The following is a 5619-nucleotide window of genomic DNA, read 5'->3' as shown; positions in this document are numbered from 1 at the left end:
CCTTTAAACTGCACAAACCCATACCTCTTCCCTCCCTTATTCCTTCTAGGTGCAATAAAGACTTACATCACGATACCCCATCTCTCAAAGATTTCTTATAGATGTTGGAATATAAACTGAGTTGGAAATTTGGTGAAGTAAAGGTTTTTTATGTCTCTGATGTCTCTCCTATCATCTTTCGACACTTGTAGTTGGCTTCTCATCTCTATTTTGATAATTAAGTACCTAACTTACATAAAGTCTTGAAACCATGCTAGCTGTAGCAACTGAAAATGGATTGATGATATAGATTGGGATTTGAAGTCTAATTACTCATTCATGGTGTGTAAGAAAAATTGGCAGAAGACTTCAACTGCCAAAAATACAATTATCATAAAAGTCAACAAACTTATCATACATCATAAATTTAATTAAATGACATTTGTACTATCCGGGGTCCACAAAATTGACGTGGCACTAGAATGTGCACGTCAACTCTCCTAGTCAGCCCTGACACCAGAGCATAGACGAAGCTCCCTTAGAAGTCGGGCTATTCGATCGACAGGTTATTAACAAATATCTATGTATTTGTATCTTAATGATAATGTTATTATTTCTTTATCAAGTTGCAGGTACCTGCTTATTTTCTAGCAATGAATAATCTATAAGCGATGGATTATCTACTAGCTATTATCTATAAGCTAGGAATTATCTACAAGAGTTGTTAGATTACCATAACAGCCCTTACAAACAAGGACCCGAAGCTCCTATCCGACTTTATGAATACAAAGTTTTATCTCACCCTTTTCAATTCCATTTTTAACTCACTCACGTACTTACTTGAGCATTGTAGTCCTTTGTTTTGCAAGTCCCCCCTTAGTTCTCCCAGTGAAGGGTACATGTAGTTCGACGTGTGAGATCGTGGAGTCCATCTTGGCTACGTCGACCCTAACGTCAATCAGCTCTAGATTTTGGTAAGTACATTTGGCGCCTACCGTGGAGCTATGGTAAAATTTTCCCCGCGGCCTCTTTTCACCAATGGTTAGCACACGGTTTGACCTTAGACACGAGACACCTCTATAGAGCTCCAATCCTCCCCTAACAACCATGACAAACAACGACACTCTCCAACAACTCCAAACATGTATTGCAAAGATGGAGTGATGCCATAAAGAGGAACTCAAAAAGCTGAAGGCTGACCACGACCAGTTGGAGGCTTGTGTGAGACGCCCCAGGGCGACTAGCACTCCGCCCTCACAACTCACGAATGTACTAAAGAGGAATCCCACCCCCAACAAACCATCAGCACCCAAGATGATCCCAAACTCTTACACATACACCGCCATGAAGGGCGGACGACTCGTCGACATCCTTTTTTCAACCATATCATTAAGGTAGATTTGCCTTTAGGTTAGACACCTCTCAATCTAGAGTGCTATGATGGAACTACAAATTTGGACGAACATCTGGATGCATTCCCCACCCAGGTTAATCTCCACACCAACGACAATGTAATCTTGTGTCAAGTTTTCCCAACGTCCATCAAAGGGGCCACATTGATATGGTACGGAGGACTCCCTCCATGGTCCATCGACAGCTTCAATACCCTTGTCGAACATTTCAGCTCTCAGTATGCAACCAGCTAGTGACACTGCATGACTTTCGTGGCCCCTAGCCAGTTTGCGGCAAACAGATGACGATTCTCCAAAGGCTTGTCAAACCCAAGGTCCACCATTGGTGAGCCTTGATGAATCTCCAAAGGCTTGTCAAACCCAAGGTCCACCCTTGGCGAGTCTGGCCAAAACCCAGGACGGATGCCTCCTTGGTCGATTCTCCAAAGGCTCATCAAACCTAAGGTCCGCCTTTGGTGAGTCTCGCATCTCCAAAGGCTTATCAAACCCAAGGTTCGCCTTTGGTGAGTCTCGCATCTCCAAAGGCTTATCAAACCCAAGGTCCGCCCTTGGTGAGTCTCGCATCTCTAAAGGCTTATCAAACCCAAGGTCTTCCATTGGTGAGCCTGGCCAAAATCCAAGACAAATGTGTCCTTGGTCGACTTTCCAAAGGCTTGTCAAACCCAAGGTCTACCCTCACTGAGCCTCGCCAAAATCCAAGACAGACACATCCCTGGTCGAATCTCCAAAGGTTCGTCAAACCCATGGTCTGCCCTTGGTGAGTCTCGCCAAACCCAGGGTAAACGCATCTCTGGTCAAATCTCTAATAGGCTAGACAAACCCAAAGTCTTCCCTTGGTGAGCCTCTTTGTTGCCAAGTTTTATCTTTACAGCAACCTAAGGTATGCAAGGTCCACCCTTGGTGAGCCTCTTTGTTACCAAGTTTTATCTTTGCAAGAACACAAGAAACCCAAGGTCCGCCATTGGTAAGCACTCCTACAAAAATCCAAGGCACATCCTTGTTAAGCTTACTCCTTTGGAATTACAACGAGCATAGCCAAAGGTCCAGATTAAAGCACTTGTCTATAGAAGCAAGCTTCATGATGATGAGTCAAGTTGATTCAAGATGTTTTGATGATAACAAAAGATGATGACAAAAAGCCCAAGAGAATGATTTCAAGATTGAGTCAACAATTCAAGAATCAAGAGAAGTTTGATTTCAAGATTCAAGAGAAGAAATCAAGAAGACTTCACAAGGGAAGTATTGAAAAGATTTTTCAAAAAACAACATAGCACAGTTTTGTTTTTCAAAAGAGTTTTCACAAAATTTTCTAAGTTACCCGAGTTTTTACTCTCTGGTAATCGATTACCAGTTTCCTGTAATCGATTACCAGTGGCAAAGTTTGATTTCAAAATTTTTTAACAGAATTTGCAACGTTCTAATTGATTTCAAAATGGTGTAATCGATTACAAGATATTGTTAATCGATTACCAGTGCATCTGAACGTTGGAATTCAAATTCAATTGTGAAGAGTCACATCCTTTCATAAAAAAGCTTTGTGTAATCGATTACAAGGATTTGATAATCGATTACCAGTGACAAGTTTTGAACAAAAATCAAAAGATGTAACTCTTCCAATGGTTTTTAGGTTTTTCTAAAGGTTATAACTCTTCCAATGGTTTTCTTGACCAGACTTAAAGAGTCTATAAAAGCAATACCTTGATTTGCATTAGAGACAACTTACTTACAATACTTACAACCTTTACAAAAAACTTTTCCACATATTCTTTTACAACCTTTGAATCTCTTTGAACTTCTTCTTCTTTTTCTTCTTCTTCCTTTACAAAAAGCTTTCTAAAGTTTTCTGGTTTTTCCAAACCTTGAAAACTAAAGTGTGCTATTCATTTTTCTTTCTCTTCTCCCTTTGCCAAAAAGAATTCGCTAAGGACTAACCGTCTGAATTCTTTTTGTGTCTCTCTTCTCCCTTTTCCAAAAGAACGAAGGACTAACCGCCTGAATTCTTTTGTGTCTCCCTTCTCCCTTGTCAAAGAATTCAAAAAGACACAGTCTGAGAATTCTTTTGATTCTTCCCTTTCCCACAAACAAAAGATTTCAAAGGACTAACCATCTGAGAACTTTGTCTTAAGACATTGGAGGGTACATCCTTTGTGGTACAAGTAGAGGGTACATCTACTTGGATTGTTGTGACTGAGAACAAGAGAGGGTACATCTCTTGTGGAAGGTACATCCACTAGGTTGTTCAAAGAGAACAAGGGAGGGTACATCCCTTGTGGATCTTTGCTTGTAAAGGATTTTACAAGGTTGAAAAGAAATCTCAAGGATCACAGGTCGCTTGGGGACTGGATGTAGGCACGGATTGTTGCGGAACCAGTATAAAACTCTTGTGTTTGTCTTCTTCTTCCCTACACTCTTTAATTTCTGTTGTGCACTTTAATTACCGCTTTTACTTTTGGTTAAGTTTATATTTTTGTTCTTTACTTTCTTAACAACATAGTAAAAGCCTAAGAAGGGTAATTTTTAATTAGTAAAGGTCTAGTAATAATTAATTCAACCCCCTTCTTAATTATTCCGAGGCCACTTGATCCAACATTGTCCTTGAATAAGTGATTCCACAAGGCAAAAAGAGATACCACTAGACTAGTTAGCAAGACCTTCAACCAGGTTGCCTATCCCCACTACCATACGCAACAAAGCATTGTATAAACAAGGCATAAAAACATACAAGACAAGGTAAAATTCCAACAGAAAAGTAAAATAGGTGCATTATAACAAGAAAAAATATTGTCAAGGTTACAAAGTCATTATGGCCCAAAATCCAGTAAAGCGAAAATAAAGAAAGGGTGGCCTAAACATTGGCCCCAGCATCCTGCTCCTCCTCTGTGATAGTTATTTCTTCTTCATCAAGTAGTTCATTGTCCTTCACGTCCTTAAATAGGTCAAAAAGACCCAAGTCAAGGCCCTTTGATGAAGAACCTAGCCTTCCTAATAGTTTTGTAAAAGCCCTTCTCGTGCTACTCCATGGCATCCTTCTTGAACATCAACAGCTCCTCCTCCAGCTCCTTGTTGGTTTCCTTCTACTTCGCCACCTCGAGTTTAGACTCTTTCAACCTAGACTGGAGGTCGAACACAATAGGCTTTGATTCCCTTAGTCAGTCCTAAAGGTCAGCAATCACCTTAGTGAATTCAGCCACTATCGCTGTAAGATCTTGTTTCTCTTCAGTAATACGCTCCACCCTACTTGCCAAATCATTCCTCTGTTTGAACAAGTCTTTACAACATCTAAACACCCCGTCTTGGGTAACAGGGAAGGATTGTGGTAATAGGGCCAAGCTCTTTGTCTAAAGGAGCAGTTGAAGGCCTTACCCTTCTGTGAGGACGAGAGGTACCCCTGCTGACATAGTGCGGGTCCACCAATCTCTTATAGGAAGAAGACTCGTCGTCAAAAGCTTCATGGTGTATCTCCTCCGAGGAAAAGTCACCGTTTAGAACAACTTCACGATCCACAAGAGGTTGCTGAATAGAACCCTTGAAATCACTTATGTCCATACCGATAGCGGAATCAGAAACAAAGGACCTGATGGAAGAAAGATGTACCTTGAAGTGAGGAAGACGATCGAAGGAGAGAAAGAAATCGCAAAAGTTGTGCATAAGATGCAAAGAGATTACAGAAGAAGAACCAAAACTCAAGAATGTCGATTACCGAAACTTAACGTACACCCCCATTTAAGTGAAGATGCGACCCTCCAGTAACTGGTGAGAGTTGAAATGATGCCTAATGAATGTATGCCACAATGCGATCCGACCAACCCATATAACACGTCTCTAAGACGTGCCCATTCACAGAGTAGCACGTGTGCAAAAGCAACGCGCGTGTCAAAAACAAGGGCTTTTTATATGACCCACTATGAAGAAAAATGAAACGCCACTCTTTAATGTGCACTCTAATGGTCATAAAAGGCAAAATTGTCAAAAACAAAGGCTTTTTATATGACACACTTGACTTTTCCTGCATAACAACAAGCATGAGCACCCCAAACAAAGAAACTTGGACAACACTAGTCCAGACTGGGGGGCTTGACAAACCTGTAACTCTCGAACTTGTCGGGGCTACCACCCCGACACCGAACAACCTCTTTCACCAACAAGATAGACTCAGAGCTTGGAGGGATTATGTACTGTCTGGGGTCCACAAAATTGACGCGACACTAGAATGTGCACATCAACCCTT

Source organism: Glycine soja, chromosome 5 (assembly GCF_004193775.1).
Source record: "Glycine soja cultivar W05 chromosome 5, ASM419377v2, whole genome shotgun sequence".
Lineage (NCBI taxonomy): Eukaryota > Viridiplantae > Streptophyta > Magnoliopsida > Fabales > Fabaceae > Glycine > Glycine soja.
Note: the sequence above shows the minus strand (reverse complement) of the source record.